This window comes from Xyrauchen texanus, chromosome 22 (genome assembly GCF_025860055.1).
Source record: "Xyrauchen texanus isolate HMW12.3.18 chromosome 22, RBS_HiC_50CHRs, whole genome shotgun sequence".
Lineage (NCBI taxonomy): Eukaryota > Metazoa > Chordata > Actinopteri > Cypriniformes > Catostomidae > Xyrauchen > Xyrauchen texanus.
Window position 1 is genome coordinate 9826458 of NC_068297.1, and position 17313 is coordinate 9843770.

The 17313-nt window shown below is 40.3% G+C and overlaps 1 pseudogene; it reads right to left on the reverse strand.

Annotated features, from left to right (window-relative positions):
* Window positions 1-7507: 7507 nt before the first annotated feature.
* LOC127662314 (aarF domain-containing protein kinase 1-like) overlaps window positions 7508-17313 on the reverse strand; it is a 101085-nt pseudogene continuing 91279 nt past the window's right edge.

Here is a 17313-nt window from a genome sequence, read left to right on the forward strand (position 1 = left end):
AAGCCGGTAGATACTGTTTCCTATGCGGGTAGTATAGCGAGCAACACACACACACAATTTGGTTTCGGCTGTAGAGCCCCATGCAGCAGGGCATTTGCTTGACGTCTCTGCAGCCTGCTCCCTCAAGCGACTCCACTCTCCCGTTCCTGTTAGTTTTTCCAATCTATTCTCCCCACTTAGTGAAGCACACACTTGAGAATCATGTTGAAAGCACACTTGTTTTTGGTGACTATTGTAAGGACTATAGCCACTATTGTTAAATGTATTTCCGGTACCAGAGCGTCTGACATCAGAACAAATTTACAAGTGCTGGCTAATTCTAACATATATTTTCTAAGATTGTTATTCATGTCCACATTAATGTTGTCCAGCTTCGCCAGTTGGAGATCACTAAATATAATGTTGAAGACTTGTGTGAAGTTTGACACTGTAATATGCTTTGCCCCCTCCCTGCTCATCTTGGTGACTAGGTTTATAGTAGATTAGTGTCACTGAATTGTTAGATGTCTGAGTAGTGTCTGTAGAATAGCATAGACAATTGGTGTTTTTGGGGAAGATTTGACCTGCTAAAGAGGGACAGACTCCATCCCTCCAGTGAAGGTGCCGCTTTCCTCTCTATTAATATAGCTCATAGTCTTAATAATGAAAGTATTTGATTTACTGGGTCCCAGGTCAGGAAACAGACAAACTGGCTAATCCGAACATTATCTAGCTGCTTTGAGACGTCACACAGGTCACATATTTTATTTGGTTGCTTAGGAGTCCTAGCTGGAGTCGAACCTACGACTCCAGGGGTGGTAGTCAGCGTCAATACTCGCTGAGCAACCCAGGCCCCTCTTCTTAATATAATTAACTCCTCAAAATCCATAGGGCATGTCCAAAGAAATTTAAACTGGCAGTTATCAAACTGCTTATCAAGAAATCACAGCTTGATCCAGGAGAATTGGCTATTTATAGGCCGATTTCAAATCTCCCATTTATGTTAAATACTAGAAAAGGTAGTGTTCCCTCAACTAAGTTCATTTTTACAGAGAAATGGCATGTATGAAGAATTTCAGTCAGGATTTAGGCCCCATCATAATACAGAGACCGCACTTATCAGAGTAACAAATGGCTTGCTCTTATCATCTGATCATGGCTGCATTTCTCTTAGTGCTTTTAGATTTTTCGAAACCGATCATGACATTCTCTTGGGTAGGCTTGGGTTATATTGTCATTTGTGGACGGGCATTAGTTTGGTTTAGGTCCTATTTCACTGATGCTACCACTTTGTCTGTGTAAATGAGGAAATGTCAGATCAAATTCAAATTAAATTTGGAGTGCAACAGGGATCAGTTTTAGGGCCTCTGCTATTCTTCCTATATTTGCTCCTCCTGGGAGATATTATCAGGATCCATGGAATTAGTTTTCACTGTATTGCAGACAATACCCAGCTATATTTCTTTGAAATCTCACAATTTTACAAATGAACAGAGTGTATAAATGATATCAAAGAGTGTATGGCCGAGAACTGATGGCAAATTTGATTTGACTCAATTTAAATAAAACAGAGGTACTATTTATTGGAACAAAAACCTAAAAAAAATAAGATGGATGTATTGTAACGCCAACTTCTTCTACAGCAAAAAAGTAGGTGTTATATTTGATAGCAATCTAAACTTTGAAAAACAAATTTCCAATATTTGCTTTCAATATTGCTAAATTACGACACAGGCTATCTGTTTCTGATGCCAAAAAAGTAATTCATGCATTCATGACCTCAAGTCAAGATTATTGTAATGCATTACTATGTGGATGTCCTGCAGGTTTAATAAATAAACTTAGGTGATTCAAAATGCACCAGCTAAACTGCTAACAAGAACCAAGAAATATGATCATATCAGCCCCATTTTATCTGTGTTCCATTGGCTACCTGTTAAGTTTCATATTAATTGAAAAATTCTGTTAATTTGTTAAGCTTTGAATGGTCTATCTCTCAAAGTACTTAAGTGACCTTCTATCACACTATAATCCATCATGTTCACTACAATCACAAAATTCTGGCCTGTAAACAATACAGAGAATATCAAAATTCAAAAAAGGAGAGAGATATTTACATATTTGGTATATCTGCAGCAAGTGCCAGCCAGACATCACTTCAGTCTACTTCGATGGACTTCACAGAGGATGAATTGATGCAAACTCAAAGACATGGGATTATTCATGAGCCACTGCCTAAAGCATGTGCTCAGGATGGAGTTCACCAAATTTCCTTCCAAAAGCTTCCAGCTGGACTGCGATGCTCCTCAATGAATGAATAATATATAGATCAACTTGGTCAAAGGAGGGACAACACTCTCTTAAAAAAAAGAACTACATAGAAAATGAGTTAACCACTAACAAAGTTTAAAGGACAATGCATCGACATGTTTTTCCTAAGTTAATTCAAGATGACTTTAACACTACAATTTATAGTTAATACAAAATCATTTAGTTTGACCATTGACCCACAACACTTACTCAGTTTACTATATTTAACTAATAATATTTCTAAACATAAACACTATTAACATATACACATAAACACTGCATCGAAACACTATTCAGAGGTACTCTGGGACCTCTTGGTTAATACTCGCCAGCAACACCTGATGGAATAATAGGTAGTTATGAGAAAGTCAAGGCAACATAAGGACAAAGATATAATCCCAGAGAAAAATTGTTAATCGGGAGAGCAGTATAATCTCCATCTCAAATGGTGTTTTTTTTATTTTTATTTTTTTATATATTTTACCATTTTGATAGTCAGAATAAAAGTGGCAGAGTCTGAGCTTGTGCTGCAACCCAGAATCTCTCATATTGCACCACAGAAGATCCAAACTGGAGCAGAAAAAATGTAATGTGATTTTCTATTAGCAGATTAAAATGTCTTTCATAGCCTCGCTTAAACCACTGCATCTTAACCCAACCTCAAAATGTCAGGAAAGGGGCATGTGGTATGGCTTGTTCTTCCTGCAATGTAGATTTTTTTTTTAAAAACGTAACAGGTGCCAAGGATCTTTTTTAGAACAGATGTAGATATTAGGGTATACCATTTTCCACTTCTGGTTGCAACTGAACCATCTTCAAATCCAGAGTTTAACAGGATTTTCCAGGTTAAAAGCTGTTTAAATATATAAACGTGTCCTTTAAAAAGACAAGTTTAATGTCAAAGGTCTCATTCTAGAAAACTTGATGGTAAAAAAAATATGATTAGTAACACAGAATTAGAAATGATCAGGAAGTGTAATGTAATGCGGCATCACACTTTGAACATGTAAAGATTCTCAAGGCATAATGTGTGGTTCCTCATCTGCCAAGCCAGCGGAACCCACTGGAGAGCCTCTAAGCATACTTTTAGTTTTCTTAGTTCCTGCAAGAACTCTAAAGAAATTTAAGGACTATCAACAGTATCTTCAATGAAGTAGTTTTTCCCAGGAATTGTACTTTAAGTAGTTTTAAAATGTTATAATTTTACTTTTACTTGAGTACATTTTAAGTGCTGTAACTGTACTTTTAATGCACTCTTTTTCCACCGTCTGTGTTCGCTACTTCCCTGTCCTGATTTTATTTTTATTCAAAATGATTGGCTAGGAAGAGTCTCCTGACTCCCTTCAAATCAAATCATATGTAAAAAAAAACTTGAACGGCAGCTGTAGATTTGGCGACAACTGTTATGGATGTGGAGGATGCCTCAAACACAGTTCAACACCTGAACATCAAAGCCACACCTAAAAGGGCTTTTCACAGTGAAAAAGGTCAATTGCCTGACTGTGTCATGTGAGTTTAACTTGCTCAAGCCAGATATCAGGATTAATCCTGCCTCTAGTTTTAAGAAACATATCAAGGTAAATTTCATATATCTGATTACTAGATTCTGTGTGTCTATAATATAGCCTGTTAATTAGCTATCTATCACTGAGATTATTGTGTTGATGTGAGAGATTAAGGCAATGTTATCAATAGGTTTGTGCGATTAAACTTGTTTATAAAATATGTATGTTTATCTGGAAAAAAAGGGGAAAAAAGAAGATATCGATGATAAACTTTTGAGTAATTTTCTATAGTTAACCTAGGTTATATCTAGAACCTATCTAGAACCTATCTAGAACAGGGTGTTCATCACATCGATTGCGATAGCAAGACAACCACTGGTTGTTTGATCTAGATAAAATATAAAATATTTATTTTCCTGATGTCTGTAGCTGGGCGCTGTTTGATTGACAGACAGCTAATGTTTGTGCGCTAATGCGTACGTGCCTAAATGGTCAAATACACTTTATAATTCCACCAATGCCCGTCTTGGAAAAGCATTCATGTAAACACAGTCGGTTTGGTCAAAAGCAAACGTAAACAGTGGGACAAAAAGCGTATTTGTATCAAAATGTCAGACTTGAAGTGTACATGTAACCGAATTGAGCACTGTCTAATAGGCTATGTCATATAAAGGCTATTAATCAAACAACAATAACAAGGAAACAAGAAAACCAATCATTACTTTTGGCTGAATAACTTGAGTTGTTTTAAAAGTATTAATGCAATTGAATAAAACAGAGACATTTTTAATAATAATATATTTTAATAATATTTTTTTCTTTTAATAATACTGACCCCTGAAGTAGAGAGTTTGTTAATTTGTATAATAAATTACCAGGAAAGTAGAGATTATCAAATAATTTATAATTATGCTTAGCGTTTATAAAAAATTTTCTAATGCCTAATAGAGAAGTATCAACCTTTGTAGAGCAATAATTCAGGTAGAAGAGTCCACCAGTCACAAACTTCAGAAAATTGTGCTTCATGCATTAGAATTGCTACACTGCTATTGCTGGGCTTAAAAGATACAATAACTAAATAAATGTGGAAATAAATAGTTAAGTAAATAGCACTCAATAATGAAAATTCTCTTGTCATTTACTCACCACCATGCCTTCCCAGATTTGTATGACTCTCTTTCTTCAGAACACAAATTAAGATTTTTAGAAGAATATATTAGCTCTGAAGGTCCATTTAATTCAAGTAAAGGGATGCCAAAATTGTAATAAACAATATTTCATTTTTAAAAATTAAAGCACATAAAGGCAGCACAAAAGTAATCCATAAGACTCCAGTGGTTAAATCCATGACTTCAGAAGTGATATGATAGGGGTGGGTGAGAAAAATATCAATATACATTTTTTTTTAATCTGTTTCTCACCCAACCTATCATATCATCACCTTTCTAAAATAATGTCCTAAGTCATTTTTTCAGGTTTTTTAGAAAACACAAAAAACTGAACCATATATCATGAGATGATTTAGGCAAAAAAATAAATAAATAAATAAAAAAATGTTGTCAAAAAATGACATGGGACATTAATTTAGGAAGGTGATGATATATCTTCTGAAGACATGGATTTAACCACTGGAGTCACATGGATTAGGCTACTTTTATGCTGATTTATGTGATTTTTGGAGCATTAAAATATTGGCACCCATTCACTTGCATTGTATGGACCAAAAGAGCTGAGATATAGGTGTTCCGCTGAAGAAAGTCAGACACATCCGGGATGGCATGAGGGTGACTAAATAACTAGAGAATTTTCATTTTTGTATGAATATTTTTTTAAAGCCCAATGTGGCCCCTGTACCAAACAACTGCTCTACCGCCTCTATTGTGCGAGACATGACGCACAATAGACCCAGAAAAGTGACCCAGATCTTTAATGGTTTTTTTTTTTTGCATTTCTTACATTGCTTTGAACACATTTCATGCGCAACACATTTCTGGCAAACAGCCATAAAAGGGAATGTAAATTATGGTATGTGTGCTACATTTTTCAACTTCAGCATTAAGTTTTTATTATAAAAGGGCATAGCTTTCGCAACTCAGTAGTCAATACTCACTTCTCATGAGTACTTTTAAATGAGCTATTCTTTTACTCTTACGTATTTGAGTAGTTTTTAGGACAAGTACTTTTACTCTACTCAAAATTTACAGTACTTTTACTTGAATATTATTTTTCAGTACTTTTTCCAACCCTGATGTCTCGTCAATATATAATTAACCCAGGCAGGGATTAAATATGGGCAGAATGAACTAAAACCTGTGGTTACCCTGCTAAACTTCAGGGGAGCGGATTTCACAGTTTCACTAAAATGACCTTTGGACCAGTTGATTAAATGTAAAAGAAAGGTTTGTGCCATGAAATGGTTTAGCATCATTTGTTTGCAGATGCCACTTGGTTTGCTATTTTCTCATTTCATGCATGCAATGAAATTCATACAATTTTAAGAGCAAAAAAGGCTAATATCAAGGGGACAGAAAAATGTAATGGGGCAATTATGCAATTTGAGTGCACTCCATCCACCAAAATTATTAATTACATGTCGGCATGATTCCTGGAAATGAGCTTGCTGCAATTTGTGCCTGACAGGATTAACCGTGGACAGAGTAAATTACACATTATTGTAGATGGTGAAGCTGGGCCTCAGAAGTTTCATTTCCACTGCACACCTGAGCAGAGGAAGCTGTGGAAGAGACTTTTAGAGTAGATAACTGAGTCCATCATTTGGTGGACAGTTGGCATGGGCGTATTTTGCCTTATTGCCTTGGCGATGTGCTCGTCATTCGGGTGTTTTGTTGTCTTGTGAGAGCACGTGGCTTAGTTTTGTTTCTGTATCGCAGCGTGCCTCTCTGTCTTACGTCATACCCCGCCTCCTTGTTTGCCCATTATTAATTAATTTGTTACACCTGCACTGCATTAACCTGTTTGATTTCCTTTTATATTTTAGTCTTCTTGTGTTAGCTGCCCAGTGCCAGTTCATCTTGTTTCCAGTTTTGTGTGCTTGTTTATTCCAGTTGGTCTTGCCTGTCGGTTTCCTGTCTCATTTTGATCCTGTTATTACCAAACCTGGTCCGGTCTGTCCTGTTCCCCACTGCATTCTGCCCCAGCCCTGGTTTATTTATTTTCTCTTATGGGTTGATTATGTTTGTTTTCCCCCTTGTGGGAATTTTGGTTTGTTTTTACCCTTTTTGTTATATTTATAAATCATTTGTTTTGTATTATTCTGCGCTTGGGTCCTGAGCCTCATCATTCCCTCTGATCATGACAGTTACATGTTTATAAACATGGCAGCTCAATGTCATGAGTGGCATTTAACAATCTGGGATATTGCAGAATGCATTTTTACATACAGTACTGTAAACAAATATGGATATTTGAAGGAGATTAAACATGTAGTGAGCATTTGTCCATTGTTCAAACCATCATGCTCTAGGTAATTTTTTTTAACTATTTTAACTACTGTATTACTTACCTTCATTTGGCATTATGCAAATACCAATATGATGTTACATATGAACTTGGCTGCATTATAATGGCAGCTATCATTAATAACTGTCCATGATTAACCCACTATACACTTGGCTTTGTGTGGAGATCAGTACCAAAGTCAGCATGGAGTAGAGAATAGGCTGACCAGGGTGACATAGCCTGGTTTGAGTGTCTCAATTTGGGTGTGGAAGACAACCAAGGAGAGGTAGGCGATCCATCTGGCCAGCATGGAGCTGTGGAGCCACATTATAAGTACATACAGGCCTATTTGGCATAGAGACCGATGCTCAGACAGTGAGATCTTCAGTCACCTAGTCCGAGACTTGGTTTTTACTCCTCTTGTGCCTAAGAGAGAAGAGATATGAGAGGAAGAACACAAAGAAGAGCTACAAACAGGAGAGGTGATAAAACATTGGTTAAAGTAAGGCTGTTTTAACACTTGGTTTTATTACTTGGTTCGAAACCACGAGTTAGATTTCAAAACATTTTCACATGGTTTGAATCGAAATTCGGAAAACAGGCTTCATACCAACCAAACTTTGACAACGAACACACTCAGGTCCTCACCAGAACCTCCCAAAATTGACTATAAATGATTCAAGTGGTGTTGGCTTAGGCCTATTGGTAAATGTTAATGAATTTAGACAAGCACAGTAGGTCATGTAATATTAACAGTGTGTCGTAAGACAGAGAGCCAGATCGAGAGATGGTGCTATGGCTGTAGTAAGTGGAATGTCCTTGAGGGAAAAAAAAATAGTCCTACTCTCTCCAGAATGGATCACACATTGTGTCAAGATTGAAAAGCTTTGAATGGACAAACAGCAAGTGCAATAATTAATTTTCTTGCACATCCCTTAGGAAAACAAAATTGATAAAGACAGCAAGAAATTAGAAATAAGAAAATCTGCTTCTCATTGCTGAGTTTCTTAACTGAATAAAGCTTTCATTTGGAAATTGACAAGTTTGACATTTCAGGGCAAAGCTGCAGTGTCAGACAAGTGTTGTCAGACTTCGGCATCATTTTGACAATATGACAGGAGTACACTGACACCACAGACAGAATGTATGCTGCAAAGTAAGGAAAGATGGAAATAGAGGAGTCAGTAATGGATCGTCATCCCACCTGCTTCGCCAAAAAAATTCAAATAAAAAACCTCACAGAAATATCAACATTAACATGTTGCTTGGCACACAATAAAGTCAATTGGTTTTTATTGTCATTTCAAACATATACAGATAGTACAGTTCACAGTGAAATTAAATAACATTCCTCCAGGACCATGGTGCTACATAAATTAACAAAAACAATAAAAAAAAAACATAGAACTATGTGTGTGAGAGATCAGCCAAGCTTGGTTCCACTCTCCACTCAACGATCACTCTCCCCGGATGACTAATCACATACACCTGTTCACTATTAGCAACCTCATCAACACGCACTATAAATCACTCACCATAACCCCAGTTCAGCGTCAAGCCTCCAACAGGTACAGACCCTTCATCTTCTGAACCCCTGATGCATCCCGATTGCTGAAAACGTAACGTTTACTCACCTGAAAACCTCTAACCCTTGTGTCCTCATTCTGTTGTTCTCCAGGACTCCTGTTCGTATCACCTACTGCCTGTTCTCCAGTATCCCTCCGATTCGCCAGTTAGTCTTCCGAACCTGGTTGCTTATGACTGCTTCTGAAAGAGAGGATTGGTATCACTAAACTGTTACTACCCGATGCCCATATTCCCGAAGTGTTTGTGCCTACATGTTGCCTGCCCTGCACCGAGTGAGCTTCACAGTATCTGCACCTGAACTTACTATATACTCACCTTACACTCTTGCCACCGAAAATAAAGCTGTGTTTGGATTCACTTACCTCTGCCTCCTTGCTTATATCCTGACAATGTGAGACTACACAGAAAAATTACCTACACATTATTACATAAAGTGCATGTGTGCAAACAGTGCAAGATGGTACAATAACTAACAATTAATAAAGTTCTAATAAAAAAAAAAAAAATGTTAAATATAGAATTGCTAAATGTGCAAATCGCAAAGGGAATCGAATGTAGTTCAGTTTTTTGTGTGTGTGTGTGTGTGTGTGTGTGTGTGTGTGTGTCAGTCCAGTCTCTTAAGTATTGAAGAGTCTGATGGCTTTGGGGACACAGACTGGCTGTGAGGGCCCGAATGCTTCGGTATCTTTTGCCAGACAGCAGGAGGGTGAAGAGTTTGTATGAGGAGTGCGTTGGGTCATCCACAATGCTGGTGGCTTTGTGGATGCAGCATGTGTTGGAAATTTCCATGATGGAGGGAAGAGACCCAGATGATTTTCTCAGCATTCCTCACTATCCTCTGCAGGGTATTGTGATCAGAAACATTGCAATTACCAAACCAGGCAGTGATGCAGCTGCTCAGGATGTTCTCAATAGTCCTTCTGTAGAATATGGTGAGGATGAGCGGTGGGAGATGGGATTTTCTCAGACTTCGTAGAAAGTAGAGATGCTGCTGTGCATTCTTGGTAATAGAACTTGTGTTGAGGGACCAGGTGAGGTTCTCCGCCAGGGGAACACCAAAGAATTTGGTGCTCTTGACAATCTCCACAGAGGAGCCTTTGATGTCCAGTGGAGAGTGGTCACTCCGTGTTCTCCTGATGTCAACAAACATCACTCTTGTTTTTTCTATGTTCAGAGACAGGTTGTTGGTTATGCACCAGTCCGTTAGCCCGCTGCACCTCCCCTCTGTATATTGACTCGTAAAACTTGCTGATGAGACCCACCATGGTCTTGTCATCGTGGGCTTCGAGCTGTGCATTGCTGCACAGTCGTGAGTCAGCAGTGTGAACAGCAGTGGACTGAGCACACAGCCCTGGGGGGGCCCCAGTGCTCAGTGTGGTGGTGGTGGAGATGCTGCTCCCAATCTGGACTGACTGAGGTCTCCCAGTCAAAAAGTCCAGGACCAAGTTGCAGAGGGAGGTGTCCAGGCCCAGCAGGTTCAGCTTTCCAATCATGTGCAAAACAATGTCAGATAAATATGCCTTACAATATCACTCTTCATTCCAGACCATGTAATAACACTGTAAATTTTGTTTATTACAAATAACGAATTGTTGAAGGCAATTTTCCATTCATTAATAACGGAAGAACTGCAAAGCATGTCAGAGCGAGTGGCTGTAACCAAGGGTTATAGCACGATTGTGTGATATTGCTTATATACAACAGTTCAATGAATAAGTACATTTAAAAAAAAAAATAGGAAAAACTGAGTACGGTCATAAAAACGCATTTGTGGATGGTACTACTTTATTACGCGAACAATCAGAATCTGCCATTGCTGATTCAAAACAAATGATGCGTCCAAGCCTTCATTAGTAATTCAAAATGTTAACATCAGAAATAGTATCACGGCTTTTGCTGTTTCTAACAAGTCATTGGATAAACATAGACGGATGGATGTGCTTGTATGTATGTGTGTGTGTGTGTGTGAGAGAGAGAGAGAGAGAGAGAGAGAGGGAGAGATGGAGCATGTGCAGATGCTTACAGCTTTCTGAAGCTCAGCTTTCTCAGTGGAACATATACGTCCAAACGGCGTATTCCTCTCTATTGCAGGGTAGTCGGTGCGCAAATACAGCCATTTTAAACAGAATGTATCCAATGTGGAAACTCAGAGCGCTGTTCTATGTAAACAATGACTAACGGATTCCCTTTACGTCACCAACTGGCTCATATTACACACAAAAATGATCTTTTGCCACCACCTGCTGGCTAACATATGTAATTTAAAAAAAAACAGACAGTAACTCCTAACAGATCGGCACTGCTCTTACACTTTAGTTTAGAACAGCAGGAACACAAGCAGAGTGATACACACATAGTGAAGTGACCGAGTGCTGATGCTGTCACACCATCAGTGCTCATGGAATGTCTCTCGTCCAATCAGATTTGAGGACCGGAACTAACTTACATATTTTAGCCAGCAGGTGGTGGCAAAAGATAATTGTCCAAACATCCAGCCGTCTATCCTTGTTTATCCAATAACTTGTTAGAAACAGCACAAGCCGTGATACTATTTCAGAGGTGAACTTTTTGAATTACTAACGGAGGCTTGGACACATCATTTGTTTTGAACCAGTGATGGCAGATTCTGATTCGTTGTGTAAAAGTAGTTCAATGCTGAATCACAGCAGTTCTGATGTAGGGCCATATCGCACTCTTGCTTGTGTGATATTGCTTAATCAATTAGAAAAAAAAAAGCCACAGTCACAATTTTATGAGATCAGGCTAAACATAAAACAAAGGGTAATTATGGAAGAGGGGAATCTAACCAGGGCTGTTTAAAAGTCTAAACAAACATGTGAAAAGAGAAAAATGTATTTATTTATTTTTTCCTAATTTTCCCAAACATCATTAAGTGTTTTCAAAAGCACACAGGGACAGCTTCAGAGCTGTTATCACATGGAATGAATAATTCATTTGTATAGTATGGCTGAAAATAATACTAAACAGTCTGCAACTTCTAATGTCACTTCCTTTTCATGTGGTGACTAGAAATATAACCTAATTTCCTAATGACATAGTTATTTATTTAAACAAAAGAGAGTGGGTTTGTACTACACAGACATGACAGAAAGCACAAAAAAAGTTAATTGTACAATTCCCACAGTTTAAACCGTGAAAAGCTAGCTCAGAGAATGTGATGGTACTGCAAACATTTCTGCTCACATCCAACTAAATCAGTATGTGATGGTCCAGCTATTTCTGCCATTTGTTTTTAATAAAGAGGCATTGAGGCAGATGACATTGAGTTTCATGTCTGGGTGCTTTTTTCTTTATGTATTACCCCAAAATCCTTTATGAGCATTTATCTGCTGACAACCACCAGGAACCCTCCTTTAAATCTCTCCCAATCACAGTGTTTTCTCTCCCAATCACAGTGTTCTTCATTAGAATGGTTTGAATGAATCAATATGATTGCTGCTCACTGATGTGTGAAGTAAAATGTATTGGCATTCAATCACCCACATGCATTTCAGAGTGGGTGAAGTTGAAATTAGGGGCTTTTTAGAGGGATAGTTTGACAAAAATTTAAATTTGATCATCATCTAATCATTCTCATGTTATTTAAAACCCGTATGATGTTCAACAGGTTTTGAAAAACATGAGGGTGAGTAAATTGTGACAGAATCTTCTTTTTTTGATGAACCTTCCCTTTAAATCATGCTTATGTGTGTGTGAATGCATTTAAGTGCATTGTGAGGTCCCACAGTGTCCTCTTAAATTAACAGAATTTCCTGTGGCGCGTGGGATAGTGTCTGTGGGTAACTGGTGTGAGAGAGATGACACTGTCTTTGAGCGCAGAGATGACATCAGGGAGTTGAGCTCCGGAGCAGACATACAAAAATGAGCCAATGAGAGCAAACAGAGAGAATGAGACATGAAACAGCTATAACATGAAACCATGTATTTAAGAAATCTGGCTCTGAATGCAGAACTTTAATACTATACATAAAGAATGTTAAAAATACAATTTTTAGTTTCAATTAAATTAAAAGAAATAGAAGAAAATCAGAATACAAGATTCTACTACAAATTTCAAAATATCCAAAACATTTACTGAAACTGTTATCTTAAAAGAGTTTGCGATCAAAGTCAAAACCATTTCCTGAGAGAAAACTATGTTGCACAGTCAAAAGTTGCATATAGTTTTGTGAGTGATTTTGGCTTGTTTTATGTTTTAGGGAAAGGATTTTGACATTTTGAGTTCAAATATATTAGTATTTACACATATTTTTTCATTTAGAAGACACTTATCCAAAGAGACTTACAAAAGAGGAATATAGCAAAAGTGGTTCATCCTAATGAGGCAATAATAAAAGAAGTGCTGCAAAACGAAGTTTCAAATAGCTAATTTGAAATATATCATAACAATACCAAACCATGCCATTATAGGGTTAATATACTTTATATAAATGATCTGCCATCAGATTATAATGAGATGTCAGGAAATGTCCCGGTGGCTCTGTGGTATTAACAGCTGGGTTATATCCTCTATTGTTTGAGAATCCTGCGTCACTTGATACAACCATTAATTTATTATCGCAAAATATGAATATGAAAGCGTGATGTTCGGATGGAGTTGTCGACCATCAATAACTTTCACTTGGTCGAAGGCATGCCTGAGTGTTTCTTCCCTCGACAGCTCCAGAGGGAAATCCACTTCGGGAAATCCCCTGAGGATGGGAGGGGCCACAGCCTCCCCCCCCCCCCCCCTCATGTCACCCTGATGTGGAGCTGACATCACCCTGACGTGAGTGGCTTATAATCACCACTTCAATGCTTTACAACTTTCATAGTCTCAACAGTTTCAGAGACACGTAGATAGTCAAACTTATTTAGCTTCACAATCATCATAGGCTTCCTTGTGCCAGACTCACTCTGCCTCTGCTGGTGGCGTGGCTGTTTATATGCCACTCTCCCCATGCACACTGGAATTAGAGACAGGTGTTAGACATAATCTAGCTCAGGTGTAAGTTCCCTTACCGCTTTCCCTCTCTGCGGACGGATGCTCGACCATGACCCCGCTGCCACACCATACTATTACATGCAGTGCTATACTGTCATACCGCACTATACTATACCATGCCATGCTACACTAGATCATACTATACTATACTATTCTATACTATATGCTATGCTATATAATACTATGCTTAACTGTACTATTGTAGGTTTACTATCCTACACTGCACTAGAGTATACTATACTTGTACAGGGTCACTATAATATGCAACATTCTATTCGAGCACTGATTAAAAAAGATATTACACTTCTGTTTATCACCTCAGAATTCTTTCCAATCCCTGAAGTTTATGAGCAATTAGAAAACTGTCACTCTGCTGACAATGGTGTATTACCTGGCAATGGCATGGGTACAGCAGCGGGACATGCTAATAAAGGAGCTCGAGCTGGCTCTGGTCTGCAGGATGGTCTCGATGTCTCTCAGCAGGTCGTTGATTTTCAGAAGGAGCAGCATCTGTCGGGGAGCTCTGTTCAGCAGCTCACTGATCTGAGGGAGGTAAAGCACCACGTTCATATGGATCTCCACGTCCTGAGGGGTAAAACAAACACAAGACAAGAAGGTTTCACTATATTAAGTGATGATGGCCACAAAAAAAGGCAATGTTTTATTAAGACAGAAATGGAACACTCATTCAAACATCCCTATTTCTTGTACACTACCAGTCAAATATTTAGATTCACTTGACTGAATTTATATATCCTCATGACTCATCAGTGGTTATTTCTCAGGGCCAGCAAAGCTTTCTCAGCAGGCGTAACACCGAATAAATAAATATGTTTCATCCTTTCATTCTCATTGACCTTTTCTCATTGTATTTTCAATCACATTCCTCTCCTGATTCATTTACAAACGAATAGCAAAAAACGAATCGGTTACCTTACGTAACCTCGGTTCTCTCTAGAAGAGGGAACAAGTATTGCGTAAGCTAGCTTATGCTACAGGAAAGATTCATCTTTTCTGAGATATTGAAGCCAAAAAATTATCCTTAATTTTGTATCCATTGTCAACGCAGTGCAGCCACTGCATACCTTGAGCGTAGCGAGCTCATAGGTTGCGAGCTCATAGGTTGCTCTGCGGCAACTGCTGCAGCCTATAGACGAACTTGAGTGAACTTGCGTCCAATGACAGGCGCCCGCTGTCACTGTATCAAAGCCCGCCAAAATGGCCGTGGCTAGAGTGCATATAAGCGTAAGTTCGTAGGCTGGAACCCTGGTTTTCATTGAATGAAGCGAAAATCGCTTGTGGCGCGAGCACGGCTGGCTACGCAATACTCGTTCCCTCTTCTAGAGAGAACCGAGGTTACGTAAGGTAACCGATTCGTTCTCTTACGAGAGGTTCTCTCGTATTGCGTAAGCTAGCTTACGCTACAGGAACCCATTGTCAACGCCGTGCGCGCCAAGCATCCACTGCATGAGCCCCGGTGGTGGGGGGACCCGGGGGAGCCCTTGTGAGTGGGGAAATAATATTTGGCCGGCAAGAGTGCGGGCCAGTGTGTGTGTAATACATAAGCACATAGTGGGAAGGAAAAGACAGAGCGGCGGTGCCAGTCTGTGTGGAATGTGTCCCATCAGTGCAGCTCACCAGGGGTTAGCCATAGGTGTCTCTCGGTCACAGTCAGCGCGGCCATGCACTTCCCTAGGGCTTGGGCTGCAGCTTTGGTGGTGTGAAGGGCGAGATCCGTCGAGCTCCTTAGATCTGAAACAGCCTCTGGTTGCCTGCCTTTCTCATCCCATTCTCGGAGAAGGTCTGCTTGGAGGATCTGTAAAACGGCCATGGAATGCAGAGCAGATGCGGCTTGGCCGGCGGCAGCATAGGCGCGGCCAACACAGGCGGAAGTAGTTCTGCAGGCCTTAGACGGGAGCACTGGCTTAGACCGCCATCTCGCGGAGGGCGGGCAAAGGTGTGCTGCTACCGAATCCTCGACCGGGGGGATGGAAGAGTAGCCCCTCTCGGTGGCGCCGTCCACCGAAGCAAGAGAGGTGGAGACATGGGATCGGTTCCTGGCCGAGAGAGGCGCGTTCCACGATTTAGAGAGCTCGGCGTGGAGTTCCGGCAGGAAGGAGCGGCCGGCCGCTGGCGCCGCGTGGCGACAGCTCTGAAGAAAGCAGCCGTCGAGTCTGTTGGGAGCCTGCTCAGAGGGCGGTGACCACTCGAGCCCGAGGCGGTCGACGGCCTGTGTGAGGAGGCGCGTTAGTTCTTCCTCGACTCCGGCGCGGGTCCTGCTGGATTCCTGGGCCGAGGAGGAGGCTTGGGAGCCTGACCACTCCTCGCTGTCTGAAGCCATGATGGAACAGCAGCCCTTATCCTCCGCCTCGCCATCCGAGATGGCAACAGTGCGGCCGCTCGGCGGCAACTGCGTGTCCCGGGGGGGCGGGGAGGGTGAAAGCGAGGTTCGAGGGAGAGGCTCCGGCGAGGTAGTCGCTTCTAACACCGGTTCCGGCAGCCTTTGGGAGCGGCGCTTCTTTATGTGCGGCGAAACGAAAAGGCAGCGCGGCGGCTTCGGTTTTGAGTGCTTCGAGTCGAGCCCGCAGGGTCGACATCGGAAGCTCCACGCAGAGGTCGCATCCGCCGTCAGCGAGGGCGAGCTCTGCATGTTCCAGTCCCAGGCAGAGAGCGCATATGAGGTGGCGGTCTCCGGCGCTGAGAGGGGCGCGGCATGAGGCGCAGGTGGTGCGAGGCATCTTTAAAAAGACGCTCGTTGCTCTTTTTGTGAAGTTCGCTGAGGAACTAGCTTGCTCTAAAAAGGATACGTCGCCGGATGGCGTAGCTCGCAGGACGGCTGAAGGTGGCGAAGACGGCCGGCTTCTTCGAGCGCTGTCCAAGCTTGCTAGATGCCCCTCGAACGGCGACGCGGCTTCTGCAGTTCAGAGATGGAAGATTTGGCTGCTGGAGCATTCAGTGTCAGATCAAGTTTTGAAAAGTAACTGTGCAACCTTACGAAACAAAATTTATTGCAACATTTAAATCGCAAACATTATTAGATAGCATTTTCTTGGTATTAGACCTACTTAGTTCTGTCTTTCATGCGTGGACGTGTTTTTAAAATGTCAATTGGTATTATTAGCTGACTGCCACGTAATGTATGATAGGCATACAGTGTTTTATTCATTGAAATTGTGTTTTCTAATGGCATGAATTGCATTGAAGGCCTAGACTTAAAATGCATGGTCTGTGGGTGTGACACATGGTATTAACTTTGTAGACTATTTCTTAACAAACCCATATTAGTGTATGAGTTGGATCAGATAGTGAAGGAAAAGCCTCCAACAATTTCCAAATATACATTAAATCATTTACAATTTAACAACCCAGATAACTCATGAAGCTGGTTGAAAGTATGCCGAGTGTATGCAGAGCTGTAATCTACACAAAGTGTGGCAAAGTTTGGAAGAACCAAAAATATAAGATTTT